The sequence below is a fragment of the Ursus maritimus genome, unplaced genomic scaffold, assembly GCF_017311325.1.
Source record: "Ursus maritimus isolate PB19 unplaced genomic scaffold, ASM1731132v1 scaffold_18, whole genome shotgun sequence".
Classification (NCBI taxonomy): domain Eukaryota; kingdom Metazoa; phylum Chordata; class Mammalia; order Carnivora; family Ursidae; genus Ursus; species Ursus maritimus.
In genome coordinates this window covers 51236145-51260643 of record NW_024424230.1, presented here as the reverse complement: position 1 = coordinate 51260643, position 24499 = coordinate 51236145, and the positions used below count along the sequence as shown (strand labels likewise).

The window sequence follows — 24499 nt, the reverse complement described above, 5'->3', positions numbered from 1 at the left end:
CCCCCATAATCCTCCCCTTCTCACTCCACCTTTCAAGGTCCTTCAATATAAGTACTTGTACCTTTATTGATTACTGTTGCGCCGCGATCAAACATCTGAGTTTTTATTCATCGCTCCTCATTGGTGCGCCAGATTCCATGCTATCGTCGTGGCTCTCTTTGCAACAGTATTCCACTTGGTTCTTCAGCGAGGGGGCCAGAGAAAGAGGTGGAACTGTCTTTGAAACAATGCTTTCATTGAACATTCTCGAATGCTGTGTATGTACGTGTGTGCGTGTGATGTGTGTTTTCTGTTGTTTTGTTGACTCAGATCCAGCTGGTGGTCTGCTTTTCTTCCTAAGACTTTCTTCCTTGCTTCCCTCTGACCAGTGGTTTCCCAGTTTGTGTGTTTATGGAATTTATTCGTTCCTTATCCACAAAAATCTACGTCCGTGACCTCAAAATGTATGTGGGTGTGCCTGTCAGGGACACACAGTGGAGGCGTTGTGTCTTGGAGCCAGCCTATACTCTGTATGCGATCCCAGGACAAGAGCATTTACTTTGGGCCAAATGTCATTTACAAATACAAAAAGCTGGTCCCGTAGTGAAATGATCTCCGAGCTCTCTGGGGTGAGGAAATGGGCAAGGTTGGTAGCAGTTTCAGGTTGAACCTGTTTGGTTTCTTTTTGCTGCGGCAAGGTGACCACGGTGGAGGGTTTTGCTTTCTCTGCTCTGAAGTTTCACAGCTTCCCCGGTGAACTCCAAGGTGAATGAGGTAACTGTCTCACTTTATCCAAACAGGGGCTGCTTTGTAACCCAGACAGCCGGCCTAGTATTCTAGTGAGACAGGGGCATGTTCTCAAAGAGACAGCCGGACTCGCGAGAGCATCACCTCCCGGTGCCAAAGTGCCTGGTGAGCTTCGGAATCATAAATCCGCCGTGTAGGATGCCCACAAAGGGAGCTAACTTCGTGACTCAGTGTTTTTAACAGAATGCAGGAACCTGTGATGTGTTTGTCTGCTCCGGGGTCATCTGCCTCCTGATCTTTCGCAACCACGATGCTGAGAAGCCTACGCTTTCTTGCTTTCCTTTCTTGTTTCTAGAACTCTGTTGATTGACATTTTCCGGGACTCCACCCCTTCCCTTCTTGTCTTCTTGTCTTTAGTTTTAACTTTATTTTTTCTTCTTTTTCTTAAAAAGATTTATTTATTTATTTGAGAAAGAGAGAGAGAGTGTGTAAGTGGGAGGAGGGGCAGAGAGAGAGAAGCTCAGGCAAATTTCACACTGAGCACAGAGCCTGGGGCGGGGGGGGGGGGCGCTCTATCTCAGGACCCCAAGATCAGGACCTGACCTGAGCCAAACCCAGGAGTGGGTCGCTTAACCGACTGAGCCACCCAGGCACCCCTATAGCTCCCCCTAATCATTTAAAAATGCACATTATGTTCATACAATATGTGATATATTTAGAAATTTTATCCTACCTTTTTAACAACTTAGTATACTTTGAGCATTTCGCCATGCCATTACATTTTTTGGGAAACATGCATCTTGATGATGATACAATATGACAACTTATGTCCTAGGATTGCTTAACCATGCCCTTTTTTTTTTTTTTTTTTTTTTTTACATTTGGATTGTCACTTTTCAATATTGCACTTAATTCCGATGTTGGCTAGCCCTTGCATCTGTGTGGGATGACTCTGGGCAAGTCCCCTCCTCACAATGGCACAAAATTCAATAAAATGATATTAAATAATGAATTAATCAAAGTGCGCCATTCAGGTATCCCTGCTGTAAGGAAAGAAACGAGAAGTCTTCTCCCCTTATCCATCTTAGTGTCAGTGGCTGAGCCCTGCAAATCAGACCGATGAATTGATTAATGAGAGAAAAACAGAGGTTTATCAAGGCCCGCATGGGACATGCGTGGGGGTACTCCGGGATGAGTAACTCAAAGAGGGTTTATGTACCACTAGTAAAGATCAGTAATTTTGTAGAAATGTGACAAGACAAAAGACAATGACTCTGAGCTTCTGGGGGTGGCACATTGTGAGAAGGCAAATGTATGGGAAACTAAGGAAGATCTGGGCGAGTTAATAAAATTGGTTATGTAGATTCCTCTGGTGCCTCTAGGCTGATAAGAGTCTGGAGTTGTCTCTGGGGTCCATTTCTGTCCTTTCTGGTAGAGAGGGGAAGGGAGGCACCTTTACAAACTTAGGCCTTGGTTTTTGGCAAATACGGGGAAGGCAGAGAGCTTTTCTTGAACCTGCTTTTCCTCAGTTGCGTTCAGCTCAAAATAATCCTTATGCCCAAATGGTGCATTTTAGGGCACGTCCTGCTACCCTTCATTATGCTTCCTGTCAGTCATCTTCACTGTTGCTGGCACCCTCTTCTAAGGAGACTTCTGCCTCCGGTGGCCACTGCTACAGGCACCAACTTAGGGGGCCTTATCTGAACCCTGTGGGCCTTCCGCGCCAGCCACAACTGATGAGACCGGGTTGGCACCAACCCAACGGCAGGCCAGAGGCAATGGTGTGGGCCAGTGGGAGAGGACAACCAGATCAAACTGAGAAGCCAGGAGAGAAAGAGGCAATTACCTGAGGGAGGGAAAGGGAGAAGATGCAGAGAGAAGCCTTGGGGGAGAAAACGCAGTAGGAGACAGCCTGGAGATTTGAAATCCACACCTGGCTCTGCCACTGACCTTGAGGAATTTATTTAACTCCTTCAAACCTCACTGTTCTCATCTGTAAATTGGACAGAATCACCCTTACCTCATAGGCTTTGGGGGAGGATTAGAGATAGAGTATATATAAAGGGTACATAACAGAATAGGACCTCACCAAATGGTAGCTATTATTACGCATAAAAGTATTTTTTAGAAAGGAAATAAATACAATAGAATCTTCTAAAATCATCACTTATAATAAAGAATAAAGCATGTGGGGGAAGTAAAGGATTTATACAATACAATAGCTAGATTTTAAGTTAAGACACAGTCTGTTTTAATGACATGTTTATACACTATACTTAGCACAGTGCCTGACAAATCTTAAGTGTTTGATGAATGCATATTGCTTTCAGTAAATAGCTTCAAAGCAAGATTTTCCTTTGACTCTAGTACCACTCGGATACTTAGTTGATTGAGCATTTTTACCAATGGAATCTCCTTGCCATAACTTGCCTCAATGTAACTCACTGAGCCCCTTGCATGTGGAATCATTGCAACAATGTTTCTCTTTGAAAGGCTGGGGTTTATGAGGCCATTTTTTCCTTTAGTCTATTCCCTATTTTTTTTTTTTAAAGATTTTTATTTATTTATGTGACAGAGAGACAGCCAGCGAGAGAGGGAACACAAGCAGGTGAGTGAGAGAGGAAGAAGCAGGCTCCCAGCGGAGGAGCCCGATGTGGGACTCGATCCCGGAACGCCGGGATCACACCCTGAGCTGAAGGCAGACGCTTTAACGACTGCGCCACCCAGGCGCCCCCATTCCCTATTTCTTTTAATTCTCATTTGCTCTTTAGTTTCTACCATATTTCACAGGCAGCAAAATAAAGCAAACAAAAGACCTTTCATAAAAGTAACTTCCTACTATAACTTCTCTCCGTGAAATCTGCTGAGATGACAAAAAACAATCATAAAAGAAATGAAAACATAAGCCAGGCTAGTTCCCCCAAATCTTTCATAGGGTACCAGTATTGATATTTAAGTGAAAAGTCTCTGCAAGATCCTGAAAGTAACTCTGAACTCAAGGCAGGATGAGCTAGGGAGGGAAAGGGACTGTGAGGTGTGGTTGACACCTGCTGTTTTTGTCCTCTCTGGGCAACACTCCTGTCTACACTAGGGAGCTGGTCTTCCCAGAGCCCATGGGACTGGCAATGGGGGTGGATACTCCATTCAATCATGACTCCCCTGCCATGTTAACACAATACAGTTGGGCACTGACCCAAGCAAATCTGATCTTATTTCTTCCAAGGGATTTGATATATGAAATATTGGGAAAAAGAGGGAGTCTCTTATTTTTACACCAGGAATTATAAGGTTATATGTACAATTGGCACTACCAGGAGCCATATGTCCTACCACATAAAATGAACTTATTTGTATCAGAAGAGAATTAGGTCACATAGAAAAGAAAAGAAAAAAGCAGAGACAAACATAACCCAAGAGGAAGAGTGGGAAATAAAATCTTGGTGACATCATTGGCACACCTGAATGCACCTGTGACTAAAGCCTTTGTTTGATAGAGCAGATTGTAAGAGTAGAAAATGAGTTCTCCTGTCCCCACCCCCACCGCACTTCCAGCCCCAGGCTTGGTAAGTTGGTAAAAAGGTTTTAAAGAAAGAGGGAAGTTACTGGCACACAGAAACAGGGAAGAATTTGGAACTGAACAGCCATCCACGAGGGAGGGGATGAGGAGCACAAGTGGAGGAAGAATAGAAGATGATCTCGTCCTGTGACAGAACTGCTCCTCAGAGCTTTTCAACTTTTAAACAAATTCAACTAAAGATCGCTAGATATTGATGTCAGTTGATTTCTTGGGAAAATCTTTTTTTTTAATGGTACGTAGTTTTGTATGCTCATAGTTTTGTATCTGTGACATATAGAGAACAGAGACACGGGATTTAGTTGATACTGTGAAGTCTTTGGTCTTTCATACATCCTGAAGTTGGTTGGGGACTAAACCAGTTATTGCAATCTTTGAAGGGCCAAGAGGCCTTAACTATCATCTGAATTATAGATGTAAAAAGAAACAAGATTCAACACACACAGAAGAGGTGTTTCCTAGAGAAGAAAACAAAACAAAACAAAAACAAAAAAAGGAAAAAAATTATTTAGAGTTAATGCAAAGAATTTCTCCTGAAAGAAGAGATCTAAATATTCAGGTTAAAACAACATCAAGGAAAAAAGTCATAAGATCAAGACAAGATCAGAAAGTGATCAAGATCAAGACATATCCTGATGAATTTCAAGGATGAAAGAAGTGTTACAAGCATCGAGACAGAAAAGACTTGTCACCTTTAAAGAAAAATAATATATATCAGGCAGGCCTTAGATGTCTATCCGAAGGGACACTAGAAACAAGCAATGGTGGAAAAAAAAAATGACACAGAATTCTTAGCCTAGCCAGGACAGCTTCCAAATGTAAAGGCATGAGAAACACAATCTTAAATATGTAAGAACTTTGTAATTATAGTGATAATAAAATCTCTCTAAAAAAATCTACTTAAGAAAATAACCCTGCTATCTGAAAGAATAATCATATTTGGAATTTACAAGTTAAGTTGTGATAGAGATAGATTAGCAATAAATACTGTGGTCTGTTAAAAAGAATTAAATCTTTTATAACTGTGGTATCTTTTGCTTCTGAATAATGTGATCATTATGGCTTCTGAAAGAATTGTGTTTTTATTATCTTACCAAGTGAAAATATAAGAATAATTTGACAATAATAGACCGAGATAAGAACAAAAAAGAATCCCAGAACATGCCAACAAAAAGCAAAAGATTTCTAGTTGGTTCATGGTGGCACAGTAAACGACCATGTCCCCTTCCACCCCGCGTTCCCTTGAGAAGGTGGAAAAGAAGCCGAAAGGCAATCAAATGACAAGAGTGCTAGAAAGCAGAGAAAGAGTACAGACCACAAAGTTGGAAGTATTCATGCAGGCAGTAGAAGAGTTTACAGGGACAAAAAAGGGAAGTGACACCACAACCCCAAATATCAGAAGTAAGAGAGATTTTTCCCAGGGAAGCACCTAGAGAGGCTGAGCTCAGAGTCATGAAATCCAGCACACTGGAGAGCAGGTGACATCATGCCAGTTCCAGGCTGAGCCCTGGAGGGGACTGGCAGCTTCTACTTTCCTTCCCCTTGGAGCTCTTGGAACCCAGCTACCTCTCAGAACCCAGAAGCCACTCTGTGAAAAGCATGGGCCACATGGAAAGGTTAAGTGAAGGTGTTCTAGTCATCAGATCCAGCTGAGCTTCCAGCCTATAGGCAAGCACCACATGTGGCCATGGGAGTGAACCATTGAAAGAATGAAGCTTGGGAGAATACAGCTCCACCCATACCTCATGGAGCAGAAGATGACCCAGCAGAGCCCAGTCAACCCACAGGGTCACTGGGAATTATAGAATAGTATGGACATGTTGAAAATACTGATAGCAAAAGAGAATACTATAATTAACAAATACTGAGTGCAGAAGAGGGAAGGGGACATAAAAGGAATCAAAATATAGCAAATATACTTTAAAGTGTTAATTATAACCACCAGAAAAGCAAACCCAGAAAATCTTAAGTTGTTTCTGGAAAGTGAAACTAAGGGTAGGAATAATTTAGAAGGCAGTTTATATTTCTAATTTTATTTCTTAAATTATTTTTGAAAATTTTATTTACTTGAGAGAGAGGGAGAGTGAAAGAGAGCATGAGCAGGGCAGAGGGAGATGGAGACACAGACTCCCTGCTGAGCAGGGAGCCCAACGTGGGGCTCAATCCCAGGACCCTGGGATCATGACCTGAGCAAAAGGCAGACGCTTAACCGACTGAGCCACCCAGATGCCCCTTATATTTTTAATTTTAGACTCTTCTTTGTTTTCCTTTGTTTTTTTGCTATGTAAATCCTTATTATATTTAAGAAACCAAGTTAGAAGGTTATATTTAATGTGTAAAAATAAAGAAATATATCAAAATCTTATCACTTCTGTCTAGGAAGAGTAGAATTTTTTTCTTTATTTTTTAATTTTACCAACTTATATATGTTATATGTATAATAAATATATAAAAATATAAAATGTATTTTAAAACCATTTTGTATGTGTAAAGACTGATTAGATGAAAATACAAAGGCCAACCACATGTACACTGAAGATAAAAGACCTCAAAGAGACTGAAAATAAAAGAAGGAACAAAAGTGTAGCCAGCTGGGGCACCTGGATGGCTCAGTCAATTAAGCGACTGACTATTTTTTTTAATTTTTTTTATTTTAATGTTTTTTTATTATATTATGTTAGTCACCATACAGTACATCCCCGCTTTAAACGACCAACTCTTGAATTTGGCTCAGGTCGTGATCTCAGGGTCATGAGATTGAGCTGCCATATTGGGCTCCATGCTCAGCTCAGTGGGGAGTCTGCTTGAGATTCTTCCTCTCCCTCTCCCTCTGCAACCCCCACCCCGTGTCTGTGCATATGTGTGTGCACATGCTCTCTTTCAAATAAATAAATAACATCTTTTTTTAAAAAAGATTTATTTATTTATTTATTTGAGAGAGAGAGAAAGAGCAGACAAGCATGAGTTGGGGGGATGGGCAGAGAAAATAAAGTAAAATAATAATAGAAATAGTAATAATACAGGTTGAAACACATGAGGCAAAGTCAAGGTTATACCAAGAGAAAATTTCCTGACCTCCAATACCTTCATTACTTATCAAGGAAAATGAAAAATTTCTTAAATAAGTAAACAACTAACAAAGTTGTTTAAAGGGTGACAACAATGTTCTTTAAAAAGTTGAGAGAAATAATAGAGACAGTGCAAATGAACAAAACACTTGTTAAATCACTCTAGCCAGTTCTTGGAAGACAAGAACTAAAAAAGACCTGTCCTATAAAATGGAATAAATGCTAGCTGGGCTATCGTGGGAAAAACTGGAGAAAGCATAAATATACAGAAAACGAGGGGGTAGGAAAATCCAGACTGGCCCCACCATTCCACCCCACTGGTCTGTGATTCATGGGTAGGACTCCATTTCTTCAGGCGATTCTTTTGTGAAAGATAGCCCAGGGCTCTGGAACTAACCCCAACAGACGAAAACTGAGAAATGAGTGGAGACTAAAGCAACAATCATATTAATATAAAGTCCTCAGGGCAGGAGTGCTTAAGATTTCTGTGGTAGTGCTTAAGATTAGGAGACACCCAACAGTTGGTAAAGAAAAGCTGGTTTAAGCAACAGGTTTTGTCATGGAGGAAGTTCAGATCCTCATTTGATTGGCTGTCCATCAGTCAGACACCCAGGCCCCATTTGAAATGGTGGAGAGAGAGGGAGAGGTGACATCATGCCAGTTCCAGGCTGAACCCTGAACAAAACCATACAACTTCTTTATTCCAGAATAGGATGTCATCACAGTATTGTCACGTTGGGAAGATACGATTTAATTCAGCCACATCTTGATGGGTTTTTCTGAACATCACTTTTATTTCTCTATAGTAGATAAATTAACTGGTATATGTGCATAAGCAAAGTGCATTTCTTTTGTTTTTCTTTTTATTAATTTCAATGATCACAATGGTAAAGATCAGCTAAAAAAAATCCATTCTAGGAAAATGCTGCTCTTTCCCATGAGTAACATGTTCATTCAACTTGTTACAATTTCATTAAGGTTAACAACAACAAAACTTACCTGCCCCCTTCACGAGATAAAATGTTTTCTTTGTATCATTGTAAAACTAAGGTTCAATTCCTAATTTTGTGTGTGTGTACAGGTATACCTATAAGAGAGAAAAAAACACTTGAGGGAAATTGCTTCTAGAATCTGGGTAGTCTTTCCTACATATTATCCATCTTTATGTTTACATACATTTCTTGTTACAATTTTGGTTATTTAGAATTTAAATTTTCACTACTAATTTTTGGTGTTAGAGCATTGTGCTCAGAGAATGTACTCTGTATAATTTCTGCTCCTAAATTTTATCAGTAGTTTCTTTGTTGCCTGACAATAAATTCCATTGCCACTGGAAAAGTATATTATCCATATAAAAGGTTGAACATTCGATATGCAGCTGTTAGGGTAACTTTGTTCATTTTATTACCACTGCCTCCATAAGCTAGCTTATTTATCGCCTGTGTGATATATGAAAGACTGAGAAAAGTATTTTAAAATATCCTATATCTGGGGCGCCTGGGTGGCACAGCGGTTAAGCATCTGCCTTCGGCTCAGGGCATGATCCCGGCGTTCTGGGATCGAGCCCCACATCAGGCTCCTCCGCCATGAGCCTGCTTCTTCCTCTCCCACTCCCTCTGCTTGTGTTCCCTCTCTCGCTGGCTGTCTTTCTGTCAAATAAATAAATAAAATCTTTAAAATATATATATCCTATATCTATCAATATTATATATATTCTTTTTTGGTTATATATTTTGACAGAATCTTATTCATAGTTTAAGGGAATATGAAGTATAACCTTTATTAACATATTTGATAGTGACTTCCTTTCGGGCGTAAAACTGGGTTCACGGCCAGAGCAAATGCAAAATTAAACTTTTTATTTTATAATATTCTGTATTATCTCTGCTTCCCAACCCTGTCCATGTGCTGTTTCTATTTTTCAAAGATAAAGAAGAAAGCAAAGTGTAAAATAAGACAGTCTTTTGTACCACAGTGCTTTATGCCTTCACCTCTACACTGTATGATATTAGTAGTATTCTTGCTTTATGTATTTATTTTTTGTTTAGGATTGCCTGATAAATATTTGGCCATCTTTTCTTTTTAGTTTATATCAGAAACTATGGGTGGGCCGGGGGGGGGGGAGCCTAGGTGGCTTAGTCAGTTAAGCGGCTGACACTTGGTTTCAGCTCAGGTCATGATCCCAGGGTCGTGGGATGGGGGTGGGGAGCATTGTAAGACTCCCTGCTAAGCTTGAGATTCTCTCCCTCTCCCTCTGCCCTCCCCTCTAGTGTGTGTGCGTGCGTGTGCATGCACGTTCTCTCTCTAAAATAAGATCAATAAAACCTTTATATCAGAAACTATAGGGTCATTCAATATTAGAAAGTTTGTTACTATAATGTTACATTGTTAAATTAAACAAGGAGGTCATTAGATTGATGCCCCGGCAGCCTTTATAAGCAAACCAAAGCCTAAGCCTGGAAATGCCTCAAGGTTACAAAATTGAAACCTAAGGACAGCCAGTCCCAAACAGCCAACTAGGCTTTCCACTCTAATGATCTATGATTTGCTTTCATTGCCTCTGCCCTCTCTCTATGTAAGTCTTTCCCTGAGTTCCTTATGGAGTGTCCCTAACCAGTTCTTGTTTGGCATGGCCTGATTTGAACTGATTTTTGCTCAAATGAACTCAATATTTTTTATATGCCTCAGCTTATCTTTTAACAATATTAATGAGTCCAATAAGCCTTTTGTTTTTTATTTTATTTTCTTTTTTTTTTTTAAAGATTTTATTTATTTATTTGACAGACATAGAGACAGCCAGCGAGAGAGGGAACACAAGCAGGGGGAGTGGGAGAGGAAGAAGCAGGCTCATAGCGGAGGAGCCTGATGTGGGGCTCGATCCCGGAACGCCGGGATCACGCCCTGAGCCGAAGGCAGACGCTTAACCGCTGTGCCACCCAGGCGCCCCTGTTTTTTATTTTTCTTAAAAGCATCCCTTTAATTCCAAAGAATCATGATTCTTTTTTTTTTTTTTAAGTAGGCTCCCCACTCAATGTGGGGCTTGAACTCGCAACCTTGAGATCAAGAGTTGCCTGCTCTACTGACTGAGCCAGCCAGGTGCCCCTCTAACAAGTCTTTTAAAAAGCAGTATATGCTAGAAGGCATTGAATAAAATTCAACATCTGTATACCTACTGTCAGAAAAGTAGGAAAAGAAAGACACTGTCTGAATCATTTTACCTTTACTCTTTTCCGTGACTTATTTTTCGGGGTGTCCCTAGAAATCCCATTGACTGGATGGATGCTGTCTGAAAATCTGTAGATTCGGTCTGAAAATCTTTGTCTTTTCGTAGGAAATTTAACCTATTGATACTCATTGTTATAACAGATATAGTGATCTTTCCTGTGTTATTTTGTTTCATAATTTATTTTTAAATTCTACTAGTGATTGCCTTTAGGCCATTGGAACAAATCCGCATTTCTCTAAATGACAAAGCCAAAAGGGAAGTGGAGCTCTCCTTAATTCCCCAGCTCGGTTCAAGATAAAATGCATAGCTGAGTTTGGCTTTTCCTAAACCACGGGTTCCCTTGCCTTTACTACTATAATAATCCAGATTATTGTTAGTTAAATATTTTAATATTGTGTGTCTTTTCTTTCAATATTTCCATGACTGCAAGTGCAAAAAATTCTTCATAAGATATTAGCAAATAGAATTCAACAATTAAAAAAGGATAACATATCATCATGAAGATAGGCAAGAGTGGTTTAGCGATAGATCAATCCGTGTGACTTGCCCTATTAACAACAACGCAAAGAGGAAAATACTCTGTGAACATTGCAAAAGATGCAAAAAAAGAGCACGTGTCATCTTGTGTTACAGTCCCCCTGACACCTGAGGCTCTGGGTTTTGTTTGTATGTGTTAAGTCTGTTTTCTCACTGTTGTTCAGTTGGGTAATTTCTTTGGTTCTTCTTCAAGTTTGCAGAGACTTCAGGTCATCTCCCTCCTGCTGTTGAGCTGATCTGCAAGTTTTTTCATTTTGGTTATTGCATATTTCAGTGCTCCCCAGCTAAAATAGCAATACAGCAATGAAGTGATTGCACCCAGAGCAGGGACAAAAGGAATAGGATGGGAGCCAGACAGCAGATATCCAGGACTATTCACAATGTAGGAAGCTTATAAAGGAGTTTTCATTACTTTAGCAGGTAAGATGGATGCCCAGTCTGCGCCTGGTTGCGGTACAGCACGGTGTCAAGGAGTAAGATGATTCTTTCTATAGAAACTGAGAGGATCAGAACTCAATAGGCACCAGGTAAGGTCCTATTAAATATGGGTATCTTAAGCAGAGCCTGGGAAATATGCTCGTATGTACACCATTTATGCTGGGAAGTGAGCCCAGTGGTGGGAGGTACTGGAAGAGGGAATAGGGTGACCATTGCATTTTCAACTGCTCACGGCTCTGGGGAACTGGAGTTTAATCTTGCTGGAAAGTCGGTGAGGAGCCATATATAATTCACCTGAGAATTGTCCACTGGAAGGATAGAAGAGGAGACTCTTCATCATTGAGTTCCCCACCCCATCATCAAAGGTTGTCCTACCGTATGTTACGTCTCTCTCCTTCCAGCTCGCCCAGGCAGCTTCCTACAGTCCACTCCCTCACTGGTTGCTGCAGATATGAGACCCTTCAGAGCAAAAATCATGATAAATTCATAGCCCTTAAGATCCCTTCCAGCCTTAAAATTCCATAACCCCCGTTTCATCTTCCCATTGACCATCCAGCCACACAAAATGGTAACCCTGGTTGAATGTTTGCACTTCACTGGTAAACAATCTCCTTGGAAAATCTAAAACATGGAACTTACAATGATTCCTTTTCCAATGTATTTTTTAACCAAAAGAATAATCTTCAGGCAGAAAATCTAACTGTATTCCTTGTCTGTTTCATGTGGTCACAAATAGCGAGAGTTTAAAGTACTAAAACATAGTTATGAGTCTGAATATAGACTCTTACAAGACCAGGTAATAACAAAGACAACACTAAGCAAAAACATAAATAAATGAAACATGTGGTAAGGACCCTTTTAATGCAATTTTCCCAAAACTTTTTAATTTGAAAACTTACAGAAAAGTTAGAATATTTCTTTTTATTTATTTATTTTATTTTGTTTATTTATTATTTTTTAAATTTATCTCTTCGCCCAATGTGGGGCTCAAACTTAACAACCCCGAGATCAAGAATCGCAGGCTCTGGGGACTGAGCCAGTCAGGCGCCCCCTAGAGGAGCTGCCGAAATAGCACAAAGAACTCCCTGGTACCCGCTCCCTTGATTCACAAACGCCTAACGTTCGGCCGCTTTTGCTTCCTCTTTCTTTCTCTGTCCCTCTCTCCGAATCATTTCAAAGTACCTCGAGGACATCATTGCACTTTATTCCTAACTATTTAGGAATAAGTAGTTATTCCTAACTATTTAATTACTAACTCCTAAGAGAAAGGACTGTTTCCTACATATACTGTGATCATATTCAAGAGGTTTAACATTGGTATGTTATCTAATAATCATTTACTATTAAAATATTAAGAATAATGGCCATAAGGCAGGAGAAAAAAATCTTTTCCTCCACCCTTTCTAGGTTCTCCAGGTGGGGCCCTGTGTGTTAGACTGGCCCAAAACAGATCAACAGGAGAAAAATGAACGGACGTGTATTAACGTGTATGCTACTCACATCCACATGGGATGAGTAAGCCAAAGGGGTGGTTAGAACTGGGGCTCCTGGGGCGCCTGGGTGGCACAGCGGTTAAGAGTCTGCCTTCGGCTCAGGGCGTGATCCCGGCGTTATGGGATCGAGCCCCACATCGAGCCCCACATCGGGCTCCTCCGCTGGGAGCCTGCTTCTTCCTCTCCCACTCCCCCTGCTTGTGTTCCCTCTCTCGCTGGCTGTCTCTCTCTCTGTCGAATAAATAAATAAAATCTTAAAAAAAAAAATCAATAGACTTGTTTAAAAAAAAAAAAAGAACTGGGGCTCCTGTCCCATCTTAGGCTAAACAAAGGGAAGGTGGCTTTGGCTTTCGAGCAGGGGAGGCAAGTTCTGAGAAGGTGACCCAGAACGTCTGGTAAACTAGGGTTGTTTAGTAAGGTTTGTTATGCACATTTAGGTCAGCACTTTCTCCTGGGATGAGAACTAGAGGAGACTTCCTCTTCCTGCTAATGGGCAGGAGACGCATCTTTACAAATGGAAATTTCCATTTCTTTTACAAAAGGAAAACTTGGGCCTTATTTTTAGAGCTTTGCCTGCATGTGCCATTAGCTAAAATAATCCATGTTTTGGGGTGGCTTAAGTCACAGCCAAAAATCCAATTTCCCCAATTGTCCCAGTTATGTCCTTTGTAGTTTTTTTTTTTTTCTCATTTTAATCCAGGACCCAGTCTAACATCATGTACTGTCAAGTAGCGTTAGTTTCCCTTAATCTCGGCGTACTGCCTTCCCCCCTCCTTTTAAGATACAACTTGTAAGGTGGCTCAGTCAATTAAGTGTCTGCATTTGGGCTCAGGATCCTGGGTTTGAGACCCACGTTGGCCTCCCTGCTTAGTGGGGAGTCTGCTTCTCCCTCTCCCTCTGCCCCCTGCTGTGCTCTTCTTCTCAAATAAATAAAATCTTTAAAAAAAAATACAGTATGTGAAGTGTCCAGGCCCATTGTTTTATACAGTGTACCAGAATTAAATTCAGATTAATCATGTCAACTGGCCTGTTGTGTCCTCAGTATCTTTAGTAGGCTCCTATGCTTTTTGACTTGTTCCCATGCACTTTTAAACACTGCCTCACTTTCTGGATCGGTAAGATCATGATGGTCCAGGCCCACCTTTTGCTTTTCTTACTCCAAACCTGAAATCAACCAGGGAGTCGGCTCCTTTCAGTGGGCATAGTTTTTCGATTACTGTGTTTTAATATATAGCATTTGTATGCTGTGGGAAAAAAGGAAAGTAGTCCTGGAAAAGTTGGAGACTGTGAGCGTGTATCCCATGATCTACTTTCTCTAGTAGATATCAATTAGAGTTGCTAATTATGGGAATAATCTTTTGACAATTGGTTTTAAAAAAGATTATCATCAGCCATGTCAAATTAATTAAGCAAGGAGGTCACTGGACTGAGGTGGCTCTGATACCTTGGTAGCCTACAGAATCAAACGAAACAGACGCCCAAGATGCCTCAAGGTTAAGACATCCCAAACCTAAGGACAACCAATCACAAACAGCCAACCGGGCTATAAGCTGTAGCCAATCAAATGATTTCCTGGCTTTGCTTCTGTCTTTATAACAGTCGTGTCCCAGCTCCTGGGAGCGGAGGACTCCTTGGCTCTTCCAGTCTGGCACTGCCTGATTCAAATCAGTCTTTGCTCAGATAAACTTAAAATTTCTAATATGCTTTAGGTTTATCTTTTAACAGCCGTGTCTTGTCTTTAAAGTCACCTGCAGAACTTTGATAAAATACTGTTCGCAGGTTTGAAATAGATGAGTCAAAGTAATAAGATTCAGAGGACGTGTCTAAAAAAGAATTTGTATTCCAGGTGAATAATCTGATTTTATGATCTCAAAGTTTTCTTCTAAATCAATGTTACATGATTTTGCAATGAATGGCAGTGACCCCTACTGGGATTGGTCGTGTAATGATTTACTTAATTGAATGATTCATTGACTATGACACACGAGACAGTTATTTCTGCTGCATTATGATACTGTCTGTCTAATGCAGTGACTGAGCTGTGCCCAGTGAAAGGAGAAATCATTAAGTGCTGAATCATGAGAGCAACTGTACAAACTCTTGTAATTATTTTTAGTCTAAATATTTAAATATTTAATAATAATATTTCAGAAATTTGCCCACTTACCCACTTCACTTTTGTCTTTTGTGGGGAAGGATGGGAAGCTATTGATTTCTTAATGCATGAAGAAATGAGGAAAAAAGAAACCATTATTAAGAAAACATTCTACGTTAATGATACCATTCCTGGAGACATAGATGGCGCCTTTCCAGTAGGAACATTTTTTAAGCTTTAAGCTTGTCTGTGCTAGAGATGTTTATGAATCTAAAATCCTACTCTTTCAAAATCCACTTCAGCTTGAAAAGGGTATGTTTTTGTTTTATTGTAAAATGCACGTAATGAAGTTTGTCATTTTAACCATTTTCAGTTGTGCAGTTCGGTGGCACTGAGTGCATTCACACCATTGTGCAAAGAAGAAGGTGGGACTGTAAGTGGTGGCCTTGGCCTGTTCAGGTCTGTTTTAGATTGTGTCAGGCACAAGAGGAAGGCTGTTTAAGTATACTTCACTCTGGTTTACATACAGCACAGACAGGAGTCGAGGTGCGTAACATCCCATCCTAACTGATAGGCAGTATTTTAATGAGAACAAATACTACATATAAAATAACGAAACCTTAAATAGAATTAACTTTTTATTTATATAAACTCACATAAAAATAGGCAACAAAGGGATGCCTGGGTGGCTCAGGTCTCCATCTCAGGGTCGTGAGTGCAAGCCCCATGTTAGACTCCATGCCTAGCGGAAAAAGAAAAAAAGATAGACAACAAAATCTTTTTGAAACTAAGATATAAATGGATAAATGATATAAACAATTCATAAAATATAATAATAGTAGTAATATGAATAACAAAAGAGCAAAAACTTACTGTGCTTTATTATATGTCAGGCACTGTTTTGGTCAAGATGGCCCTTCATTTCTATTATGTTACTTAATCCTCATAACAACCCTATGAGGCAGACACTTGTATATCAGAGAAGCTGTGCAGTGTTAAGAACACTGCTTCTGGAAACAGAATTCATAACCTGGACTTAAATCCTGGTTTGCCATTTAATTGCTGTGTGGCCTTGGGAGAGTTACTTAACCTCTCTATGCCTTAGTTTCATTACTAGAAAAATAGGGACTGTGGCAATAATTGTACCTTCCTTACAGGATTGTTATGAAGACTAAAGAAATCATTATTTATAAAGCACTTGAAAACAAGAGCCAGAGTTGTCTGATTCCAAAGCTCTTAACTACTCCATTAGGCTCTTTCACTCACTCATTCCACAGGTATTTGCTGAGAGCTGACTGCAGGGCTAGGCCCCACACCAGTGCTGTGGACGCAGTAGTGATGATAAGAAAGCCCCAAATCTTTCCCATCCTAAGACTTACAATATGAAAATTGTTCAGGCTCAGTATATGCAAAACTAAAAATGAAAACTGTTAAATGCTAAAAGCCAGCATCAATATAGGTTTACCGAAGTAATATCTCAGGTACCATAAAGGAATGTGAAATTAGCACAGTTTTTTTAGCCAAAAGTACAGATATAGGTATTTAAAGTCATAAAATTATTGGCATCATTTATTCCATGAACCTCAATGAAAAAGTCCAAAATATAAAACCATATTTACAAAGGTGTTAGAGTATCATTAATTTAAAAAAAGAAAAAAAATCCAAAGAGTTCATCAACAGTGAAATTTTAAATAAGTTATGATGCGATGCAGCCACTTACAGCATAAGAGTATAAGAAGATTCCACATAATAATTGTGGCAGGCAGCATAGTGATTCCCCAAGACAATCACATCCGATCCCCAAAATCTCTAACTACGGTAGGTTACATGACAGGGGGAGTTAAGGTGGCTAAACAGAGGACCATAAAACGGAGATTATCTTGGATTATCCAGGTGGGCCTAATGTAACATAAGGGTTGTTAAAAGTGGAAGAAGGGGGGCAGAAGAGTCAGTGATATGTTGTGAGAAATATTTGATTGGCCGTAGCGGGCTTTGAAGATGGAAAAAGGGACCATTAGCCAAGAAATGTGGGCAGCCTCTAGAAGCTAGAAAAGGCAAGGAAATGGATTCTCCCCTAGAGCTTCTAGAAAGGAATGTAGTAGCCCTGCCAGTCTTTTGATTTTAGCCCAGTGATACCCATTTGGGACTTCTGACCTCCAGAACTGTAAGATAATAAACTTGTGTTGTTTTAAGCTCCAAAATTTGTGGCAATTTGTTACAACAGCAATAGAAATTAAGATAATAATCTTGGGTGGGAAGGTGTCAAAAATTGCTCTATGCTCCTAGGTGGTATCCCAACTGAATTTTCTTTCTTTTTTTCTTTCTTTTTTTTTTTCTTAAGATTTTATTTATTTGAGAGAGAGCGAGCGAGAGCACAAGCGGCAGGGGGTGGGGGGGTAGGGGCAGAGGGAGAGGGAGAAGCAGACTCCCAGGACCCTGGGACCATGACCTGAGCCAAAGGCAGACACTTAACCAGCTGAGCCACTAAGGCGCCCCCCAACTGACTTTTCAATCATCCTTGATCTAAGCTGAGAGTCTTTAACAGATGCTTGGAAGAGGGGAGATGGGTGCGTGAAGACGGCATGCTCCTGGAACCCATTTGTATTTTCTGATAAATCCTCTAGTTTCCTTCCTTTACGGATAACTACCCTTAGTTTGTCAGATAATTTGGTTTTCAAATCCTGGCAGGCTTCCGACAACCAAATATATATACAACAATTTTGGATTTCCTTCTGGAAACAGAAAGGACATCTGTAAGGAAAGCTATGTGATTTCTTCCTCCTTTTCTTTCAGATGGCCCTCCTTCAGCTAAATCTGTCTTAACCGTAGCTCTTTTCCAAAGGCTAAAGATGTATGTAGCAGCTTGAGTTTTTCCTACTGATGTCACAAATGCTGCAGTCCCAATATACAACAAACCTCCGTTTAACCAACAGTTCTCCTACCATGTGCCAAGAATGGCCAACCTCCCAGCCCTGAACAGTGGCACCCTCAGCCTACCCCCAGCCCCAACCCATTCCATATATAGGATCTGTTGCCTGCCACACTCAATGCTAATTCTGTATAGATTAGGATTAACTAAAAACACATTAATTCAGGGGCACCTGACTGTCTCAGCGGAAAGAGCATGCAACGCTTGATCTCAGGGTTGTGAGTTCCAGCCCCACATTGGGTGTAGAGATTACTTAAATAAAAACATTTTAAAAAATAGTAATAACAATAAAAACATATTGGAGCGCCTGGGTGGCTCAGTCGTTAAGCGTCTGCCTTCAGCTCAGGGTGTGATCCCAGGGTCCTGGGATCGATCCCCACGTCAGGCTCCTCCACTGGGAGCCTGCTTCTTCCTCTCCCACTCCCCCTGACTATGTTCCCTCTCTCACTGCTGTCTCTCTCTCTGTCAAATAAATAAATAAAATCTTAAAAAAAATTTTTTTTAAATAAATAAAAACATATTAATTCAAACTATCTTAAAAAAATAAAAAGAACCCACATATTAAGGACCTTGATAATGATACAGGTGACATCACAAATCAGTATGAGGAAGGTTTCTTAAACAGGGTATTGATTTTTGGTAAATTATCTCTTTAATAAATCCTACTAAGATGATTGATTAGCCACATGGAAATTTAAAAAACCAAAACAAAATAAGGCCCTACCTCATAGCATATACAAAAAGTGAATTCCAGGTGAACTAAAAACCTAAATGTAAAAAGCAAAATTTTAAAATTTTGAATAAAATAGAGAAGAATTTCTTACTTAAGATATAAAAATCATAAACCAGCAGGGAACAAAGTAAAGCATTTAATTACATAAGAACTTTACCATTCTGTTCAACACACAGATATATTTTAAAAGTAAAAAAATAAAATGAGTCACACATGGGATAAGATCAGTATATTTAGCTTACAAAGAATCAGTACACAGAGTACACTGAGAAACAAATCTCAGAAATTAATGAGAGGGGCGCCTGGGTGGCTCAGTCAGTTAAGCGTCTGCCTTCGCTCAGGTCATGGTCCCAGGGTCTTGGGATCGAGTCCTGCAACGGGCCTGCTCAGCGAGGAGCCTGCTTCTCCCTCTGCCTCCAACTCCCCCTGCTTGTGTTCTCTCTCTTCCTCTCTCTCTCTAATAAATAAATAAAAATCTTAAAAAAAAATTAATGAGAAAAAGACAAATAATGCAACAACAACAAAAATGAACAACAGCCATGAATCAAGAATTCACAGGTGGGAATGGAAGGAGGCCGGCTGAGGATGTGGCCGCCCCAGTGCAGGGGCTGAGGAGCTAACCCAAGAACAGATGACTGACGTCAACAAGCCTTCTTCCTATTTGACAAAGACGGCCATGACCCATCGCGACAGAGGAACGTGGACCTGTCATGAGGTCACTAGGTCAGAACCCAACAGAAGCCAGCTTGCAGGATGTGATCAGCAAAGTGGACTTTACCAATGGGGCATCTTCTGACTCTGTTTTTAAAACTTTCTGAACATGACGTGGAGCCTGCAGAAGAGGATGTGGCCATGGATTTCAGCATGACATCAACACTGCTATTTCAGAAATTACAATTTACATCCAAATTGTAAATGCTAGTCTCTCTCTCTTTTTTTCCCCCAATACAAGGACTATTAACTTAAAAAAAAAAAAATAAAGAATTCACAGATGAGGAAACCTTCGTGACTGATAAACATGAAAAGATTCTCCCCCTCATGGGAATCAGAGAAATGCAAATTTAAAACATAAGATCCTGTTTTATGCTCATGGAATTGGCAACAGTTTCGGTTCTGACGATACCAACTGTGGGGGAGGGTATGGAGCCTCTAGAACTCCATCTGCTCTTGTTGGAGTTGACCTTTGTAAGACCAGAGTGTGGTGGGGGCCAGGTTGAGGTTGGGCATGAACGATGGCAGGCACAGGGATTCTTAGCTTAGCTCAGACCGGCCTCCCTCAGCATGGTGACATGAATGGTGGCAGAAACTGGGGTTTTGTGCTTCCATTTAAAAATCAAATGGTAGGAAATGCTACCAAGAAGAGAACAAGAAGGAAAAGAGACCTCTCTTACGCATTGTCTATAAATGAAGAGGTGAGCTCTGCTTTGCCCTGCTCGAGTATGGCTTCTAGGTATGTTCCCAAGGACATGGGGTTACTGTTCTCAGCTCAGTCAGTCATGTACCTGTTCCTTTGACCAGACAGCGATAGGGGCTGGCATTATACTTGACAGTTATATCCAGACCACCCAGAATCAGGGAGGGGTAGACTCCCAGGAGGAAAAGAGGGTTTAGGCAAATTCAAACCACAGATGTCCACTATAGGATAAAACTGAGCATGCCATTTTGTGGGCTTTTTTCTTTTACCCACAATTACTAATATTACGTAAACATTTCTCAGGGAGGGATTTATTTAAAAAAAAATTTTTTTTTTAGCTTGTCGAGAAGGAAAAACTTTTCCTCTACCCATTTAGGTTCAGTGAGTAGAGACTGATTTAAACCAACGAAAGACAGATGAATAGGGGAAAGGCTTACAATTTTAATTAATATTCACATACACAGGAGTTCACAGAAAAACAGTGAATTCCAAGAAGTGATTAGATACAGGTTTTATATTCCCTTTTAAGAAAGGAAAGAGGCGGGGTGCCTGGGTGGCACAGTGGTTAAGCATCTGCCTTCGGCTCAGGGTGTGATCCCAGCGTTCTGGGATTGAGCCCCACATCAGGCTCCTCTGCTATGAGCCTGCTTCTTCCTCTCCCACTCCCCCTGCTTGTGTTCCCTCTCTCGCTGGCTGTCTCTATCTCTGTCGAATAAATAAATAAAATCTTTAAGAAAAAAAAAAAAGAAAGGAAAGAGGCTTTGGGCTTCCAGGGATGGTAAATCACGGGGGAGTGACTAGCAAATATATGGGGCAAATAATGGAAGATACAGTTTATTTTTAGTAAGGCGTGTTTATGCAAACTCATCTCAGCGCCAGCCCCTCATCTACAGTGCTGAGAGTCACTCTCTTTCTGGTGGAGGGGAGGAGCGACAGATTCACAAAGGGAAATTCATGCCCTGCTTTCGGCAGGTAAGGGGAGGGCAAGAACTCTTCCTGCACCTGTTGGTTCTCAGTTGCCTTTAGCTGAAAATACTTCTTATGCCAAAGTGGCATATTTTGGGGTGGTGTATTCTGATCCCTTTCAAGGTAGAATTTACGGATAGTAGCAGTCACCATTTCTGATATTTTGTTCTATGAGTTTTGACAAATAAATTCGGTGGTAACCACCACCACCATCAAAATATAGTTTGGTGACCTGAAGTGGTCTCGTTGACTCAGCAGATCCAGGCTGATGGCCCCCTTTACAATCACCATTACTGGTGGCTGGGATACCCTGCCTGGAGCACATCCCCACTCCTGGGGTCACCTGGTGAGCAGGGAGGTGCCAGGAATGAGGGCCCCCCAGAATGATTACCCCAAGTGAAAAGAGAAGGCTCCTTCAAAGGCAGGAGTACTGGACAGAGGAAAGTTATAGCTTCCATGACAGTGTCCAAGGAAACAGATTTAGTGTAAGTAAACTCTTAGGAACTTGAACAGGGCCCTTCTGATCTCTGGGATCAAGGCCACCATGCACATAGCACCTCTCGCTTCGTAATGGCCCTGAGCCCAGCCTGCGTTCCCCAACCCCAGAAGGTATGGTGATTCGGGAGTCCCACTGTCACCCAGCCCTCTGAGGCCTTGGGCAGTGAGAGTCTTTACCCTGTGCAGAGCGAGGGTGCAGGCAGCACCAGGAAGGCCCCATAAGAAAGTTTAATTGCGGGACACCTGGGTGGCTCAGTTGCTTTAGCGTCTGCCTTTGGCTCAGGTCCTGATCCGAGTCCTGGGAACGAGTCCCGGGTCGGGCTCCTTGCTCAGTGGGGAGCCTGCTTCTCCTTCTGCCTGCTGCTCCCCCTGCTTGTGCTCTCTCTCTCTCTGACAAATAAATAGGTAAAATCTTAAAAAAAAAAGTTTTAAAAAAAAGGAGGGCTTTGAGGAATAAAGAAAGAGCCTAGGCATGGACGGTGAGGCAGGCTCTGAGGTAGGCCGAGCCCTGGGCAGCACGCTGATGGCAGTGACTCTTACGTGGATTAAAACTCCAGTACAAAGTAGTGCCCGGTTTGTCCAAAAACGTTTCCTGGTAGTTGGATGGCCAGTGGTGTGTCTAACTTTAGACGGATCTGCACATCGGGACCCTGACAGTGTCATCAGGACGGCTTTTTTTCAATGCCTCCTGTTTGGGGCGCCTTTCTTCAGTCTCCTCCTGCGGCTCTGAAGCTGACTGTCCGTATCCTCAGGGTCACTCGCTCACAGTTTGCTGGCCGGAGCCCCACACGAGCCTGGTTCCAGCTACTTAAGTACCTCCGGCTGAACAAGGTCTGAGGGTCTAAAGCAGACTTGCACAACACACACGGTAGAAGATGGTGCCAAAACCAATACAAATTAAATCGATAATCTAAAACAATAAAAGGCATTATTCATGATTATTGAAATGGTTATTTCAGTAATACTAACAATAATTGAAATAATTATTTCAACAACAATAATAATAGTATATTGAGTTCTTCCTAAGCACCAAGTGCTGTCCTTTGCGAAGATTCTCTCATTGAATCCCACAGCCCATAGCATCCCAATATCTGGGGGGCCGTCAGATGCAATGGCTCTCTCCCTTGTGTGTGGCCGTCAGTTCTCAGTTTCAATCCCATTTCCATCGCTAAGTGTCTGTTTCATAATATATCCTGGCCGTTGTCCCTAGACCCAGAGGACACTCATCTGCAGCCCTCTCTCAGGGGGGTTGCTTTTGCACCAAACTTATGAGTTGACTTGTGAATTTGTGTTTCAGAGGCTGACCTTTTAATAACCTTCTCTTCAAACTCTGTGCATATCAAGAAGCTGGTGCTAAAGATGAGTAAGACCGAGCCTTCTCTGCAGAAGTGAGAGAGAGGGACGTCTCGCCAAGTGGTTTTCCTGGAATAGGCTGGATTGGAAGTGTGCAGCTCAGGAGGGAAAGACCTCATTCCGCAGAGGAAGTCAGAAAGGAAGATCCTTTAAAGGTAGAGATCTGATCTGTTTGTTTATCGTGGCATACTCCACTCCGTAAACAGTGCCTAACATGTGGGAGACATCTGTCAAAAAACTGAACAAAGCAAGTGGTATTTGACTTGACTCTTAACCAGTGAGGACTGTTCCAGGCAGGATCAGCATTTGCAAAGGCACAATAGGATGAAGACCTTAGCCCCAAACACAAACATGTGCTGGGAGAAAGTCCTGTGTTCCAAAGGTGATCTCTGGCAGTAGTATGGACTACAAAAATGAGTTCTTCAGGAAGTTAGTAAAAATCACTGTTGGAATCACTTCTGAAATACTCTCTGATTTAGGCCTTCGTGATGTTCACCAAATATTTCTTGCATTCCACCTTTTAGACGCATGGTACGATGGCGATTCTGCACTCCCGCTGAAGTTTAGGTGTGCCATGTGACTTTCTTCCCCCTACCCCCAAAATGTTAAAAGGGCATAATGGAAACTTTTAAGAGTTCCTGCTCTGCTCCGCGGATGTGCAGCATAAGGAAGAAATGAGCCTTTGTGTAATAAGGCACCACACCTTCACCTTCCATTGGTTTAGTGAATCCTCACCCAAGCCCCTGAGGAAGGTACTGTTCCAGTTTTCCAGATAAGGAAAACAAGCCTACACACCTCTGGACCTGTGTTCTCCACTGTGACGGCCGCCAGCCGTATGTGGTGGTGAGCACTTGAAACGTGGTCCAAGCTGAGATGTGCTGTAAGTGTAAAGTACATACCAAGTTCAAAATGGTATGAAAGAAAGAATGGAAAATGTCTCATTAATAGTTTATATTGGGTACATGATAAAATAATATTTTAATGTTTATCTATCTTTTAAGGTATTTTATTTCCTTTCTTTTCAAAAATTCTATATATATATATTTTTTTTAGTGAGAGAGAATAGAGAGAGAGTGAGAGAGAGAGAAAGCGTGCGTGCAATCGGGGGGGCAGAGGGAGAGGGAGAGAGAGACTCTTTTTTTTTTTTTAAGATTTTATTTATTTATTCAACAGAGATAGAGACAGCCAGCGAGAGAGGGAACACAAGCAGGGGGAGTGGGAGAGGAAGAAGCAGGCTCCCAGCGGAGGAGCCTGATGCGGGGCTCGATCCCAGAATGCTGGGATCACGCCCTGAGCCGAAGGCAGATGCCCAACCGCTGTGCCACCCAGGCGCCCCGAGAGAGAGACTCTTAAGCAGACTCCATACCCAGCACGGAGCCCGATGCGGGGCAAGATCTCACGACCCTGAGATCATGACCTGAGCTGAAATCAAGTCAGTCGCTTAACTGA

The 24499-nt window shown here is 41.4% G+C and overlaps 1 long non-coding RNA gene across 1 annotated transcript; it reads left to right on the top strand.

Moving 5' to 3' along the window:
* Positions 1-141: 141 nt before the first annotated feature.
* On the top strand, positions 142-24015 carry LOC103662643. The gene is made up of 3 exons (XR_568524.2): positions 142-753; positions 11549-11658; positions 22995-24015. It is a non-coding gene; the product is annotated as an uncharacterized LOC103662643 (long non-coding RNA).
* The last annotated feature ends 484 nt before the right edge of the window (positions 24016-24499 follow it).